Here is a 16,525-nt window from a genome sequence, read left to right on the forward strand (position 1 = left end):
GAGCCTAGGACTTGCCGATCAGAAGGTCGGCGGTTCGAATCCCCGCAACGGGGTTGCTCGGTCCCTGCTCCTGCCAACCTAGCAGTTCGATAGCACGTCAAAGTGCAAGTAGATAAATAGGTACCACTCTGGCGGGAAGGTAAACGGCGTTTCCGTGTGCTGCTCTGGTTTGTCAGAAGTGGCTTAGTCATGTTGGCCACATGACCCGGAAGCTGTATGCCGGCTCCCTCAGCCAATAAAGCGAGATGAGCGCCGCAACCCCAGAGTCAGTCACGACTGGACCTAATGGTCAGGGGTCCCTTTACCTTTACCTTTAAGAGATAGAAGTCATATCCACATTGCACATTTAAAGCATTCAAAAGATGCTGGGAATTGTAGTTCTGTGAGGGGACCTACCAAACAACTCTCAACACCCTTGCAAATTATTTGCACCAAAGATAGGATACTGTGGCATAGCCCACTTTAAAATTAATATTTAAAGGAGGGATGGGGAACTTGTGGCTCTGCAGATGTTGCTAGATGGCAACTCAAAACATCCTCAAACAATTGGCCGTGCTGACTGACGTTGATCAGAGTTCGAATCTTAACATGGGCTGGAGGGCCACAGGTTCCTAACCCCTGATTTACTGCTAGCAATGGCAGCACATAAAGCTTTCTCTTCCATCACCCTAGATGTTAAGTGACAGAAGGCAAAAGGTCTTGTTCAGAGTATTGTCGCTCCCTGATAAGTTCCGTAGACCGTGCTGCAGGCAACTAACATCTCATGTTAAACATGACTTGCTGGTCTTCTTTTGGCTAAAAACTCAGGGTAAGGAAAGCTCTCTCATGTCCAGTCTATATCAATAGTTGCCTACTGATCCATATATTTACTGATTTGGAAAAACTGGGGCAGCTTAGAGTTGGATCGGTGCTTAAAATAACTGGTTAAAAACCAGTAAGGTTAATATAGGACTACTTGTGGATCCTGAGGATCTTGATATGTATTGTCTGGTCCTGGGTCCTGTTGACGCTAGCAACTACGTACATAAGAAGAGCCTGCAGGATCAGGCCAAAGGCCAGTCAAGTCTAGCACTCTGTTCTCACAGTGGCTAACCAAATTTCATGCAGTACTTGAGCATCACAGCACTCTTCCCACCTGCCATTCTCAGCAATGGGTATTCAAAGGCATACAGCTTCTGACAGTGGAGACGGATTCGAGCATAGTCATTGTCATATGAGCAAGCAATTGATAACCTTATCCTCCGTTAAATGGGTCTGATGCACTTTTAAAGTTGGAGGCCATCACTCCCGTTTGTGGGAGAGAATTCCATAGTTTAACTAAGTGTGTGTGTGGAAAAGGTATTTTCTTTTGGCTGCCCTGAATCTTAACTACCAATCATCATTTGGGGAGAGGGGTAGTAGAACATGTTGTTCATTTCACAGCTCACTTAGACCACATCGGTTTCCATGCTGAAAGAGATGATCTGGTATACTTTGGTACCTGAGAACATCCCAGTGGCATCACTGTGGTTAAAAAATAATATGGTAAGTGAAACAAATGATTTAATTTTTTTGGTCCTTTAAGGATGCCTCAAATATGCTACCTGAAGCAGGCTACCTCTCTCAACCTAATGGTAGGGGTAGGCTAGCCCAGTTTCCCAGAATTGCATTAGCTCTGGCATGGTGCAGATACTGCCTGTGACTGTGTTGATTAACTACATCTGGAAACGAATGATGGAATTCTACAATCATGCTAGGCAGGGATCTTTGATACCAATGATCAAGAGGTGTTAGTGATGCAGCAGGAAAGCATAATCAGAAACTACCAGGGTATCTAGAGAAAAGAGGGCCTGAACGAGGTTCCTGCCCTCCTGCCCGCAATTGCCATAATAATTGAGACTATGCATGCGTGCTTGAATATGCTCCCATTTTCTTTTGTGTGGCGTCTTCTGCGTAAAGTATGCATGCAATTTTTCTTCATGCGGCATCCTGGGTTGCCCCAGGTGATGCAGGTGGTGTATGCGTTGCCATGGGGACCAATGCCTGTATCACTAGGTGTCATCATCGTTGTGGGTATTTTCCATCCACGTCCCAGTAGATGCTCTTGTGTATGTGCTGTATTCGCATGGCTTTGTTGTGGGTGCTTTTAGTGGTATCGCTGGTGAGGCCTAATTTAATTCAATCTGGGGATTTTGCAACTCCCCTGCAAATTATGTAAAACAGAAAAATGAAGGGGAAATATTGCTCTAGTGGCCTCTGATATACAGGGTATTTCTCTTCTCTATCTCACATTTAAGTTGCATGTCAGTGGTTTGAATTTCACTACAAGTAAGATAGTTATTAATTGTGCCCCCCATAATAAGATTTTAAAAACTAGATTTGGCTTGATATTATTAAAAATAATAATCTGTATTGTGTTTTTTAAAAGCATTCTTAATTATATTTCCAATCTTACTACTTTCATAAACATCATTTTCTGTATTAAGTCACAGCTGAAATTCCTACAGATTTAACTTCTAAGCTAAGTTATTTTTATTATAAAAACTATTCATAATATTTATTGCAGTAAACCCCAAGAAATCAGAAGAACAGACCAAGGTTTATCATGCTAGATATTGTACACAGCAAAGCACACCAACAGGGAACAATGGTTCACTCTTTTATTCTTAAAAAAAAATGAACAAAAAACAATGCTTTTTTAAACATATCAACCAGCCATGTAATGCTCTGCAGCTGGAAGCAGTTATGGCAAATCAGAGACCTGTATCCAAAAAATAAATAAGGAGGTTCTGCATAACGATGCACAAGCGGTTTGTTGGGAGACCAGGAATGGAGGTAAGTTCTAACTGTTCAAGCAAGTGCAATAAGTTAATATTATATAAAATTATACTTCGGCAGCAATTTAATTTTGTAAGTTTAATTATATAATTTTGTCAGATTACTATGTCTAATACTTCAGCCTTGATTAATGAAGACAATAGGAAAATATCATTTGTGATTGTTCTTAGACTCAGCTTTCTGAGTGAAAGGCTTTAGATCAGGGTGATATTTTTAAGGATCCTCAGATCACCTTTGTTTTCTTACTGCAACCTCATGATCTAGCAACCAGAGCCAGGTGCAAAAAGCTACATAATTAGAATTAAAGGGCAATGCTCCACTGAGGACATTCTGAGTCTATGTGCACACATTTGTAGCGCAAAGAATAGCTTTCCTCAAAACGGAATAATATTTGTTTGTCCTCAGTACTCCACTTTCGGTCCAGATTGATTCTGGATCCTTTTATTTGGTTAATTAATACGCATTTTAAACCTCTCCACTTAATTAGGTTATCTATGCCTCCTTCCACACTCCACATGCCCACAGCTAATTAAGAAGGAGGTGGTGATTGTGATCCTGGACACAATAACCACATAACACCAGTCTTGAAAGACCTACACTGGCTCCCAGTACGTTTCCGAGCACAATTCAAAGTGTTGGTGTTGATCTTTAAAGCCCTAAACAGCCTCGGCCCAGTATACCTGAAGGAGTGTCTCCACCCCCATCGTTCTGCCCAGACACTGAGGTCCTTCTGGTGGTTCCCTCGGTGCGAGAAGCCAAGTTACAGGGAACCAGGCAGAGGGCCTTCTCGGTAGTGGCACCCGCCCTGTGGAACGCCCTCCCACCAGATGTCAAAGAGAACAACAACTACCAGACTTTTAGAAGATATCTGAAGGCAACCCTGTTTAGGGAAGCTTTTAATGTTCAATAGACTATTTTATTTTAATATTCTGTTGGAAGCTGCCCAGAGTGGCTGGGGAAACCCAGCCAGATGGGCAGGGTATAAATAATAAATTATTATTATTATTATTATTATTTGTAGACTTCCCATAGGCATCTGGTTGGCCACTGTGAGAACAGAATGTTAGACTAGATGTGCTACTGGCCTGATATAGCAGACTTATTTATGTTCCAGGTACAATGGATAATAAAACAACTGGGTGAGGATTACTATTCTTTTTTTTAAATATATATTTTATTAAGGATTTTCTTGTTTTACAGAAGTGTAGTGCCTCGTATTTTTTTTTATGTAACATTTTTACAAATCCATTTCATTTGTTGAGGCATTAGGGGGAGAAGAAAAGAAAAAATAAAAAAGAAAGGGGGTGGAGAGAGGGAAGATGGATAGGGGTGGGGTCGGGTGGCGGTGTTTCTATTATGTTTAATGTATGTAGAGTTTGGTGTCAGCGTTGCTTTTGTTCACTTGTGTTCCTTTGGTGGTGAGAGAGGTTGGGGTTGGCGTAGGGTGTGATTGTTTGCTTGTGATTGGCTGTGGTGATCTTTGTTTTTGTGTGTGAGTGAGGTGGGTGGGTGTTTTGGATCAGGTTAGCCATATTGATTTGTATGCTGTTGGTGGATTATTGTCCTGTTGGGCTGTGTATGTGATAAAGGGGAGCCATACCGGGGTGAAGGCGTCTTCTTCTGTTTGTCCCCGTGTCAGTTTCAGTTTATTAGTTAATTTTTCTAGTAGGGCTGTTTCCCATACTATTTGGTACCATTGGTCCATGCTTACTCCTGACAGGTCTCTCCAGTGTCTGGTTATGGTGTTTCTGGCTGCTGAGAGCAGGTGGGTTATGAGTTCTTTGTGGTGTAGGATTACTATTCTGATCACCTGGTTGATGGCTGGAGGCCAGCCATCATGCCCTAGCTGCACTTGTAGCATCTGCTTGATGCTCACATCTTGATTGCGGAGATTGGTCCATGAGGGTGAACTGCCCCGCAGCCAGCCTTCCTACTTGCAACCAGTCCAGTAAATGGAACCTTCCTACTCTGTAATGGTTGCCCATGTAGAATTCAGCAGGGAGGAGGATGGAGATGATACACACCCCAAAGTTTCCATGGGATATAGTCTAAAATACGCTGCTCGCAAAGTCTGAAATATTGGACATTTTTAGGTCTAATAGTTGTAGTACACACTTCATAAGAGGAAGCCAGTATTCTGGCACACAGCCAATCAAAACACACCTACTTATGAACATTAGTTTACAGTACTGTATTAGGATAGTGCGTGAAGATTGTGGGTTGAACCCCCGGCTGGGGGAGATGTAAGCGAGGAGTCTATGTATGAAAGGTCAGCTGGAAGGGAAGGCTACTAAGAGTCAGAGAGCTGAGTTTTAGAACTCGGGAAAAGACTAACAACATCTTGAGATGTTGGCTGTAACCCTGAAGATATGATGGAGGCACAGCAGATTGTTGGGTGCTTGTTGGACTGCTAAACTGTGAATTTCCACCAGTGCTTAATCTCTATATGTTGTGTAAAAACACTATCCTCACTTGTGATTCCAGCAACAAATAATCAGAAGTATACTGTCTCTGACAGCAGAGGTGGAATATAGCCTTATCCCCCATTAATTTGTCTAATTAATTGGAAAGCCATCTAAGTTAGCAGCAACCACTATGTCTTGTGCAACTGAATTCCATAGTTTAATTATGCGCTGTGCAAATCACTGCTTTTACCCTGCAGATTTGTCTGTTGTTTTATATTGGGCTTATTCCTTGCAATTTTATTACTTTGTTTTTACTGTAAACTAGCCTGGGTAATCTTTGTTTGAAGGGGCTCTGCGGAAATCAATGAAGCAAACATACAAACAAAATGAAAGGTCCCTAAGAGGTCCCTGAAAACAGTTGAATTCTAAGGACCAAACTAGATATTACATCTTTGTAGTTAAGAGTCCAGGCACTGGAAAAATGCAAATAGCATGGATGAGGGGGGTGGGGCATGATAACAATCAGTATCATAGCAGTTGTGGAGGGGGGAATTAACCCTTTCCTTCCACACTGGGGTCCTGAGAAAAATCCCTCTTCCAAAGCTTGCATTTGCCTGTGGAGTGGGGAATCCCCAATTTGGTGCCAATGGGGGATTTCCTCTCCTTGCAAATTGCAACCATCATTAGATTTCCCACTTTGCTGCAGTCCTGAGGAAAAAGAATGAAATTGCTCTTCTACGCCTGCTGTGAATCTGATAATTACCACCCACTCCCCAGCTGATGCTATTTGCTTGTTAAAAATTCTGCATGTTAAATGCAAAGAGACATTAATGTCAAGCAGAGACTCAATCACACCTCATCAGAGCTGGGCTCAGGCAGTCCTACTTAGGTGAAGTATTGCTGTGAGTTTGGGCAGTGGGGAGGACATAGGTTGTACGTGAGATCCTTCTAACCTCTGGATCCAGCAAGCCTTAAAATCTAAGCCAGTCTAGCTTCCTGTGTTGAGGTGATAGCTTGGGTGATGGGCCTTTAAGGGACACAAAGAAAAGGGTCTTTGTGTGAAATGGCAAATGGGTGCCATAAGTTCATGGTTAGAAGGAGGAAGCCAAAGTCTGGAGTTGAAAATGCAGTGATGTGACCTGAAAGTAAAGCAGCAAACTGGAGTGAGTGTCAGAGAAATATTTGATCTGTGGTTATGGGAGAAACAAGATCAAGCCAGGATAAGTGCTTGGAGCCCGTGGAATCTCTAACCGCTCAGAGACTGGGGTGGCAGGTAACATTATTAAAAAAAAAAAAATGGCTCTGTGATTGAACTGAACAGAAGTGAGAGACTGTCTCTTTTATTGGCTGAAGCCTGTGCTCCTCCTTGTGATCTCCTCCCTCCATGAAGCTTTTAAAATGTGTGTTTTCGTTTTTAAGGGGAACTCTCACAGCCAATCTCTTTGGATGCTTACTGATGGGTGGCTTCTGGCAAAACCCATTTATTGCTTTCCCATTCTAACCTACAATCAGAATTGCAGCTGAATCTCTGTAGCCCTTCAGGTGTTGCTGAACTGCCATTCCCATCATCCCTGGCCATTGGCCATTCTTCCTAGGACCAATGGGGTTGAAGTTGAGCAACTACAACTGGAGGGCCAAAGGTTCCCTGCTCCTCCTCTAGACTAGCTTGAGTAGTAGTACTGTACTTCTTCTCTGTGTACATCCAGCTAAGTTCCTTCCAGGTACAAGCTGTGCAAATTCAACAGTACGGGCAGTGTCCAATGTAGTTTGTCCATTAGTGCATGGGTTACTATTTGCACAACAGAATTTCCCCTCTCTCTTCTCTCTCTGCACCTTCTCCAAATCTGCTCCAGAGGGCTGGAGGAAACCCCAGAACAGATCGAAGTGGTAATACACAAGGAAAGGAATTTAGACAGCACAGCTGGAAGTCCTTGCACTTAAGTTAGGTACAGTCGTACCTTGGTTTTCAAACAGCTTTGTTCTCAAATGTTTTGGCTCCTGAACCCCGCAAACCCGGAAGTGACTGTTCCAGTTTGCGAACTATTTTTGGAAGCCAAACGTCTGATGGTGCTTCCATGGCTTCCGATTGGCTACAGGAGCTTCCTGCAGCCAATCAGAAGCCACACTTTGGTTTCCAAACATTTTGGAAGCTGAACGGACTTCCGGAACGGATTCCATTTGACTTCCAAGGTACAACTGTACTTCATTGGATACCACCCCATGGGGTTTTTTGGGGGGAGGGGCAAATGTGTACATTAAATACCCAAGCCTTAAATTGTGAGGAGGAAGTATGTGAATCGCTCTCCCTGGGGATTGCTCTCGTCTGGCACATTCATTACATATCTTTAGGCACCTGGTAAAAATGTTTCTCTTCAACTATGACTTTGGCTGATTACAAAATTGATAGCTTTTAAAATGTGTGTGTGTGGGGGGGTTACTTTTTGCTGTCGTGTTATATATTTTGTGTGTTGGTATTGGCTTTTGAAGGTTGTAAACTGCCCTGTGATCTTTGGGCGAGGGGCAGAATATAAATTTAAAAAATAATAATAGTGTGAGAATGGGAACGGCATAAGGATTTGTACTGTAAAAGTGACACTGTTGCAGACAAAAGAGAAAGAAATTTAATACATTAGGAGGGCTGTTTTTACAGTGTCACAAATTTCTCTTTCTGTTCCTACAGAAAGCTACCCTCTAGAATCTGGATACTGTGCATTGCATTTTTTTTTTTAAAAGGGATAAACTTGGCAGGTGAGAGTAAAAACAAAGGAATGAGTTGGAGTGCATGCGTACGCGTGGTACATTAACCATTTTCTTTTCAAAAGAGGATCCTGAACGGCAGTGGTGTGTAATTATAATTACAGTTTTAAAGGGGCAGTGGATAATGACAGGCATTTTAAGGACGGTAATTATTGTGTTAGGCTTCCTAGTGAGGCAGTGTGTTTCGAAAGCAGCTTCTCAGTGCCAAGGCAAACCTGAATTATGGTTTGACCCCCAATCAGACATTGCACAGATGCACCATGTGTTAGTATTCTGGTGGTGAGTGTTTCCATATAGCAATTGCCAGGGCTTTTTTTCAGCCGGAACTTGGGTCCGGCACCTCTCAGGTGGGTGCCATTGCCATTGTAAGAGAACAAGGGAGGTGTTTATGGTGAGTTCTGGCACCTCTTTTTATAGAAAAATAGCACTGGCGATTGCAACCACTTTCTCACTGGTTTAAGGTTGCGCATCACCATGCTGGCACATAAGAGCAGAAATCTCAAAGTAATAATCAAAAGTTGCATGTGGTATTATGATTTCAGGCCATGAGGATAATAACCTCTCACTCAGCCAATGCTGACATTGCAGGTCAAGAATCACCACACAGGAAGGATTGGTATACCATTACCAAATGTCTTTGATTAGGAAGGGAAGTATTTACTTTCTGGGGAAGGGGATGCATTTATCGGTCATGAAACTGTAGCAGCTGTAGCGGCATCCTCTTAATTTCGAATAAGCTGATGCTACAGAGTCAAAAACCCATATTCCAAACCAGCCTAGTAATCCATAGAAGTATGGATTGTTTCTGTAAAATTGTTTCTGTTTTTATTATGCATTTGCTGTTTTTTTTTCTACAGTGGTACCTCGGTTTAAGAACAGCCCTGTTTACGAACTATTCGGTATACGAACTCTGCAAAACCGGAAGTAGTGTCCCGGTTTGCAAACTTTACCTCAGTCTAAAAACAGAATCCGAATGGTGGAAGGGCACCAGCGGTGGGAGCCCTCATTAGGGAAAGTGCGCCTTGGTTTAAGAATGGTTTCGGTTTAATAACAGACTTGCGGAACAGATTAAGTTTGTAAACTAAGGTACCACTGTATTGTGATTTTATGTTGTGAACCACCCTGAGATTTATGGGTTTAGGGCAGTACAGCAGCAGCAGCAGCAAAGTATAGCTGGATTATACAGTGGTACCTCAAGTTAAGTACTTAATTCGTTCCGGAGGTCTGTATTTAACCTGAAACTGTTCTTAACCTGAAGCACCACTTTAGCTAATCGGGCCTCCTCCTACTGCTGCTGCACCGCCGAAGCACGATTTCTGTTCTCATCCTGAAGCAAAGTTCTTAACCCGAGGTAATATTTCTGGGTTAGCGGAGTCTGTAACCTGAAGTGTATGTAACCTGAAGCATATGTAACCCGAGGTACCCCTATATAGCTTTTCGGTTTGGCGGGGTCTAAAGGTAAAGGGGACCCCTGACCATCAGGTCCAGTCGTGGCCGACTCTGGGGTTGCGGCGCTCATCTCGCTTTATTGGCCAAGGGAGCCAGCGTACAGCTTCCGGGTCATGTGGCCAGCATGACTAAGCCGCTTCTGGCGAACCAGAGCAGCACACGGAAACGCCATTTACCTTCCCGCCGGAGCAGTATCTATTTATCTACTTGCATTTTGACGTGCTTTCGAACTGCTAGGTTGGCAGGAGCAGGGACCGAGCAACGGGAGCTCACCCCGTCGGGAGCTCGAACCGCCGACCTACTGATCATCAAGTCCTAGGCTCTGTGGTTTAACCCACAGCGCCACCAGCGTCCCTTGGCAGGGTCTACATTTTGTTAAAGTGCGGTGCAAATGTGCTTTAGGATTAACTGAGCTCACAACTCTTTCTGACCCAAATCCCCTGGACCTTTCTTTATTTCAGTTGCCTGATTTAGAAGAGGGAGGGAAGCTTTTTTGTTATTGTTAAATAATTGGGTGCCAGAAACCCTTTGCTGATTTGCTGCAAATTGGAAATAAAAACAAGTAATGACTATGAATCTATCTTCTGCCCACCCGCTCCTCTTGAAGTATGGTATAGCAAAATTTCCCAGTTTACAAAAGGTTATTTTTCCATTGCTAGCAGTGGTTTCTTTTCATCTCATTCTCTCTCATTAGCTATTGACTAATGGCACTGTGTGGTTGTCAGTCAACCATTAGCACAGGCCCAGTTCAATAATGTGAGATTTAATCACAACATATACAGACTGATCCTAAACATATTTACTTAGAAGCAAGCCGCACTCAGTTCAAAAGGACAAAAAGGGCAATCCTAGGCATGTTTACTTAGAAGTAAGGCTCACTGGGCTCAGTAGAGCTTGCTCCCAAGTAAGTGTTTATATAGAATTGCAGCAGAGATTCCTTGTAAGTATACTTAGGACTGCTGCTAAAGGTAAAGGTAAAGGGGCCCCTGACCATTAGGTCCAGTCGTGGTCAACTCTGGGGTTGCGGTGCTCATCTCGCTTTATTGGCCGAGGGAGTCGGCGTACAGCTTCCGGGTCATGTGGCCAATATGACTAAGCCACTTCTGGTGAAGCAGAGCAGCACACGGAAACGTCGTTTACCTTCCCGCCGGAGCGGTACCTATTTATTTACTTGCACTTTGACGTGCTTTCGAACTGCTAGGTTGGCAGGAGCAGGGACCGAGCAACGGGAGCTCACCCCGTCGCAGGGATTCGAACCGCCGACCTTCTGATCGGCAAGTCCTAGGCTCTGTTGTATAACCCACAGCGCCACCAGCATCCCAGGACTGCTGCTAGCATCAGTTAAAAAACCAAGCCAAAGATACTTGGGGTAAACTTTACTTCCACGAGACCACTGAAATTAACGAGGATACCCAAAGTAATATCTTAAGCATCTGTGTTGAAGGATCGTGAATTTAGCTTTCCAGCGAACCCCCACCATGCATTAAGACTCTACAAAAAAATTAGCAAAATGCTACTTCCATTCATGTAGGACTTGCCTTTGCTTATAGACAGTCCATCCATGCTAGTTATAAGTCACCACTAAACAAAGATTCTCAAACAAAGACTGACCCCTAGATAGGGATGCTGTAAAAATGGGAGTGTAAATTGCCACAAACTGCAAGTTCATAGGAAGTCTGGAATGGAAATCATGCAAGCCAATAGCAGTGGCATTGGCTATGGTGTTTTTCCTTTAAATCTGCAACATGATGTAAATAGTTATTGTCATGTTCTGATGTTTCCTTTCCATTCATACAAGATGAATTACATCAGTTCTGGCATCGACATAGGTTTTAGAAGAAGCAAAACTGTAGCAGAATGGCAACAGTGCTGATTGCAATGAACGCAGGGCAGTAATCACTGCCTCCTTAAGTCCCAACCCTTAGAACATATTTGCATACCAACTCTGCCTCCATACCTGTGCAGGGCAAACTGTAGGAGTGAATAGTATCAGTAAGTACTATGAAGGACTTCTTTGTTATTGTGAATATTCAGTTTTGGGCTGCTTTACAATTTGTGTGTTGTACAGTGGTGCCTCGCAAGACGAAAAGAATCCGTTCTGTGATTCTCTTCGTCTAGCGGTTTTTTCGTCTTGCGAAGCAAGTCCATTGACGGATTAGTGGATTAGCGCTATTAGCGGCTTATCTGCTGATCGGATCAGCTGATAAGCAGCTTAGTGGCTTAGAAAAAGGGGGGGGGGGGAAACCAGCAGGAACTCGCAAGACATTGTCGTCTTGCGAAGCAAGCCCATAGGAGATTCGTTTTGCGAAGCACCTCCAAAACGGAAAACTCTTTCGTCTAGCGAGTTTTCCGTCTTGCGAGGCATTCGTCTTGCGGAGCACCACTGTACTTCGGCTCTGTATACTTGAAGGAGCATCTCCACCCCCATCGTTCAGCCTGGAGACTGAAATTCAGCTCCGAGGGCCTTCTGGTGGTTCCCTCATTGTGGGAAATAAAGCTACAGGGAACCTGGCAGAGGGCCTTCTCCGTAGTCGCGCCCACCCTGTGGAACACCCTTCCGTCATATGTCTAAGAAACAAACTGACTTTTAGGAGACATCTGAAGGCAGTCCTGTATAGGGAAGTTTTTAATGTTTGATGTTCTATTCTTAACATGGAGGTAAAATATACCTGTATGGTTCGTATCTGTTGACAGCCTTACCCAAGCTTCTGAGGGTGCTGGAACAACCAAGAAGGTACCCTCCACCCATCTTAGCACCAGAGAGGATCTGTAGGGAAGGAGGCGGTCGTTTGGCCAGACACTGCCAGTACAGACCCCATGAATGTATATGCAAAATTAAGATTTTTTTTGTCCCAATGTGCCTCACTTTACACTTGCTTGCAATTTTACATTCATTCACTCAGTTTGGAGAAGTCCTTTTGGAGGTCTTTACAATCCCTTGTAACTTGGCTACTTCACTGCTCACCCCTTAATCTAAATCAGAGCTTGCCAAACTTTTCATGTTGGTGACACGCTTTTTAGACATGCATCATTTCGCGACACAGTAATTCAGTTTTACTAGCAAACCGGACGTTAAATTAACCCCTTTCCAGCCATTGGAGCATTCACGTGACACACCGACACACTGTAGCTGACACACTAATGTGTTGCAATACAGTTTGAAAAGCTCTGGTCTAGAGAATTTATCAACAAGCTGAAAAAGGACTGCACTCTACATCCCTCTGGTTGAAGAAATATCCATTTATTCCTACTCTCTTCCTGTTTCTGCAACAGTTACTGATCCATAAGAGGAGAGTTCGTTTTTTCCCATGACTGCTAAGCTTACTCAGGCGTCTTTGGTACAGAGTTGATTACAGGACATCAACTTTTAAAAGATTGAATCTGATCCCTTTCAAAACAAGAGACAATAATTGGGACCTGTTTATATTGGCAAACATGAAGCCATTACATCCACAAGAATTTTTAATGACACAAGAATGAGGAAAACCACTTATGGTAGATGATGAAACCAATATTCTTAAATGGCTGAAGATGAAGTTGATTTTTTAAAAAATTATTTAGTTTTTTATTGGACAGTATGCTGAAAAGTTTCAATAAAACTTTTTTAAAAGAAGAAAATACCCAGCAGTAAGGGATAGGTTCTTGTCTATTAAATGAGCTGCGGTTTTGGGGCAGGAAGTAATGCAAAATCAACAAGCACATTTGAAGAATAAAAATTGGAATAGTGCAAATGCAGCAAACATGTTTGCAAACACTTTAAGTACCAGAAACGTCTCCAAAAGTTAAATCACTTCTGTATCCTGGAATGGCACAAGAGGGGAGGAAAATGGGTATAAATTTCACACACCCAACGTGGTTGGCTGTTAGTAACACAAGGCCCTCAAAAAGGTGAGATTTAATATGGAATTGGGAGCCAAGGTGGATAAGCTTTGTAGACTATCCCGTTCCATTTTTGATTGTTTAAATGACTTTAAGAGTAAAAAGCTGAACTGTTTATCTGAGCAGTGGCGTAGCGTGGGAGGTGCAGGGGGGGCCGGCCGCACCGGGCGCAACATCTGGGTTAGGGGGCACAAATTACTTGCCTTGCCCTGGGTGCTGACAACCCACGCTACGCCACTGTATCTGAGGCCCTTCTTTGTGTGCCTTTATGAGAGGTCCGGAAGGTGGCAACACAAGAATGGGCCTTTTCTGCAATGGCTCCGTTGGTGAGATGCTCTCCCAAGGGAGACTCACCTGGCACATTCATTACATATATTTAGGCACCGGGGGAAATGCTTCTCTTCAACCAGGTGTTGATTGGCTTTTTTTAATGTGTTGGGGGCTATTGGTTTTTATTATGTATATTGTATTTTCATTTTGTATTTTTCTGTTGTGAACTGCCCTGCGACCTTCAGATGAAGGGCGGTATACAAATTTAAGTAAATAAAAATTAATGTGTTGAGCACAATAAGAGTCAAAATATGAGAACTCAAGTTTTTTTAGATGTGTGTATTTGGTGCAAGAACCAAATTTGGCATTGGATAGTGACAGCTGGTAGTATCAGCAGCAATCTAGGTTATGGGCTGGATTCAGCTACTTGGTCTTGTTAGTGGAAGCCAGCACGACGACTCCAGTAGGGCTTTCCCCACCCTTTGCTCGCATGTACCCCACAAATCTGTTCTGGGGAGGGGGTCAGAAACCCCAGAACAGTTTGTGGGGAGAGGAGAGGAGATGGTTCTATTATGCAACCAAAAATGCTTATGCTTACTGAACAACCTCCTAGTGCCATGCTGATTTCTACCCAAAGTGTTTATCTATAGATCAAGTACAAGTTTGATTCATTGTAATTGTGGTCACAAAGTGTTTGCAGTGACTTAAAGAACTGTGTAACCTGGCAATGTATCTTCAAGACAGCTGGAAGCAGCAGCAACCAAAATCATACATAAACTGTTATTCAGAAACTGGCTGCTGTAGAAAAGTAGCAGCTGTGTTGAGAAGTCCACTAGGCTCAATGGCTTGAGACTTACGATGCAATGCTTTCTCCTAGACCAGGCATGGCCAAACTTGGCCCTCCAGTTGTTTTGGGACTACAGTTCCAACCATCCCTGACCACTGGCCCTGTTAGCTAGGGATGATGGGAGTTGTAGTCCCAAAACTTCTGGAGGGCCAAGTTTGGCCATGCCTGTCATAAACTCTTTCAAACAGACTAAATGGTACAGTTGTAATAAAGTTACGTGAAAGCAACATGGGGACAATACAATTTTACTTGATTTGTTATATTAATATTCAGTAGATCTTTCCTTCCAAGTGTTGCATGACAAGCGGAATGTGAAGTCTATGAAACCTGCAAAATTCAGTATGCGGTGTCTACGTTGCAATTCAATTCACATTTTTCCCATGCTGCAACTCAAACTTGTCACCAACATTCATGTGAACCTGCACAAAAATCTGAACATTTCCACTCCAATGGAAATGGAATGGAAAATTCAACCATAAATAGAACTTGAAAGCTGGAGTCAAATTTCAAATCTGGATTTGGAATTTCAGAATTAGAATTTTGCATTTTAAATGATCACATGCATATTTGAACAAACTCTTTGAAATTCATTTCAGCGCTACTATTGCTTTAAAAATCCTTCATTTATCCCTACCCTTGCCCAAGTTCTGTTCCTTGAAACAATAAAACTACTTTTTTAAAAAAGGAAATATATTAATTGAACTCAGGAAATACTTCTTATGAATCAAAGGACTTGAGCAGTCCCATTTCCCCCTAAGGAATATTCCTTATCCAAACATACAAGCTTTGAATATGAACGTAAACAGTCTTCATTTATTTATTGCTTATACCATGTGCTTCCTCTAAAGACCTCAAAGCAACTTACAGATGGTTCCCAGGTGGTCTCCCATCCAACACAGCTTTCAGAGCCAGATTATAGCGTTTATTCTATGTTAGGGAAGGATAGCAGCTTTACTTAATAAAAAATAAGAAATCAACAGCCTACTCGAGGTTTTCAGAGAATGTAGTGAGAACTTATGATGACACAATCTCTCCTCCCCCTTATTAATTGCAGAATTGTAATTCAGGAGGTACTTTCTGCATTCCCTGCTCCAATGTCTTCTTTAAAGGGCTTTTCTGGATACTACACCTTCAGGCAAATGTACTGGAAGTTATTGGGCTTATGCTGAAAAATAGGCAAGGCAAAGTTGAATGCACTTTTGAGACAACTTTAAAAGAACTAGGCAACAAGGCCTGAGGTTGTAGAATGCATAAACTGGTCTTTGGAACGTTTTTTTTCAGAACCAGCTCAACCACATGAAGAAACAGGCTTTTTGTGCCTCCATCGCTCTTGGAATCTACTGTATACTGAGATGATTCAGGCAAAGATGTCTGCAATGAAGCATCTTGTGACTCCTTAAAAAACTAACACACCAATATTGTGCATAAGGTATTCTAGCCTAGAGTTCTCTTCCACAGACGCGTGAAGTGTTGTTCTCAGATGGCTGATAACTGCCAACTGAGGATAACATTTCATGCATCTAATGAAGTGGGATCTAAAAGCTTATGTCAAAACACCCAATTTGCACATAAGGAAATTTAGCACCAAGGCTGAATCTATATTATTATGATTATCCACCCTTCAGCCTAAGGTCCCAGGGCGCGTCACAGCATCAAAACTATAGTTTTGGGTGCCATTAGATCTGTGATGGCTGTATTATGCATACAAACCACCCATTTTATTATGGTCATCAGGTGATGAAAATGTATGCGGAAACGCCCCTTTGGACAACAGGCAGACAAAGCGTGTTGAAAGCCAACTTTTTATTTTGCTGTAAAGATATCTGCATTACAAGTATAAAGGTTGGAAATTATGGTGAATGTATTTGAAACTACCATCTCCCTCAGTACTCTTAAACAGCTGTGGTTCTGCTGCGACTTGCATCTCCTAGTCTTGCTGCCCAAGATCTATTTAGGCCGTGGCACAGGTTTGTTGTGGGACCCCGTGCATGCATGTGCTCTACATCTCAGAACTCAATTCCTCCTCTAAATGGCTGGCAGGTCATCAGCTATTTACCAAAAAATGTATTGGTGTGGTTAACTATTAAAATAAAAAACCACA

The sequence above is a fragment of the Podarcis liolepis genome (assembly GCF_965112155.1).
Source record: "Podarcis liolepis genome assembly, chromosome: 6".
Taxonomy (NCBI): Eukaryota; Metazoa; Chordata; class Lepidosauria; order Squamata; family Lacertidae; genus Podarcis; species Podarcis liolepis.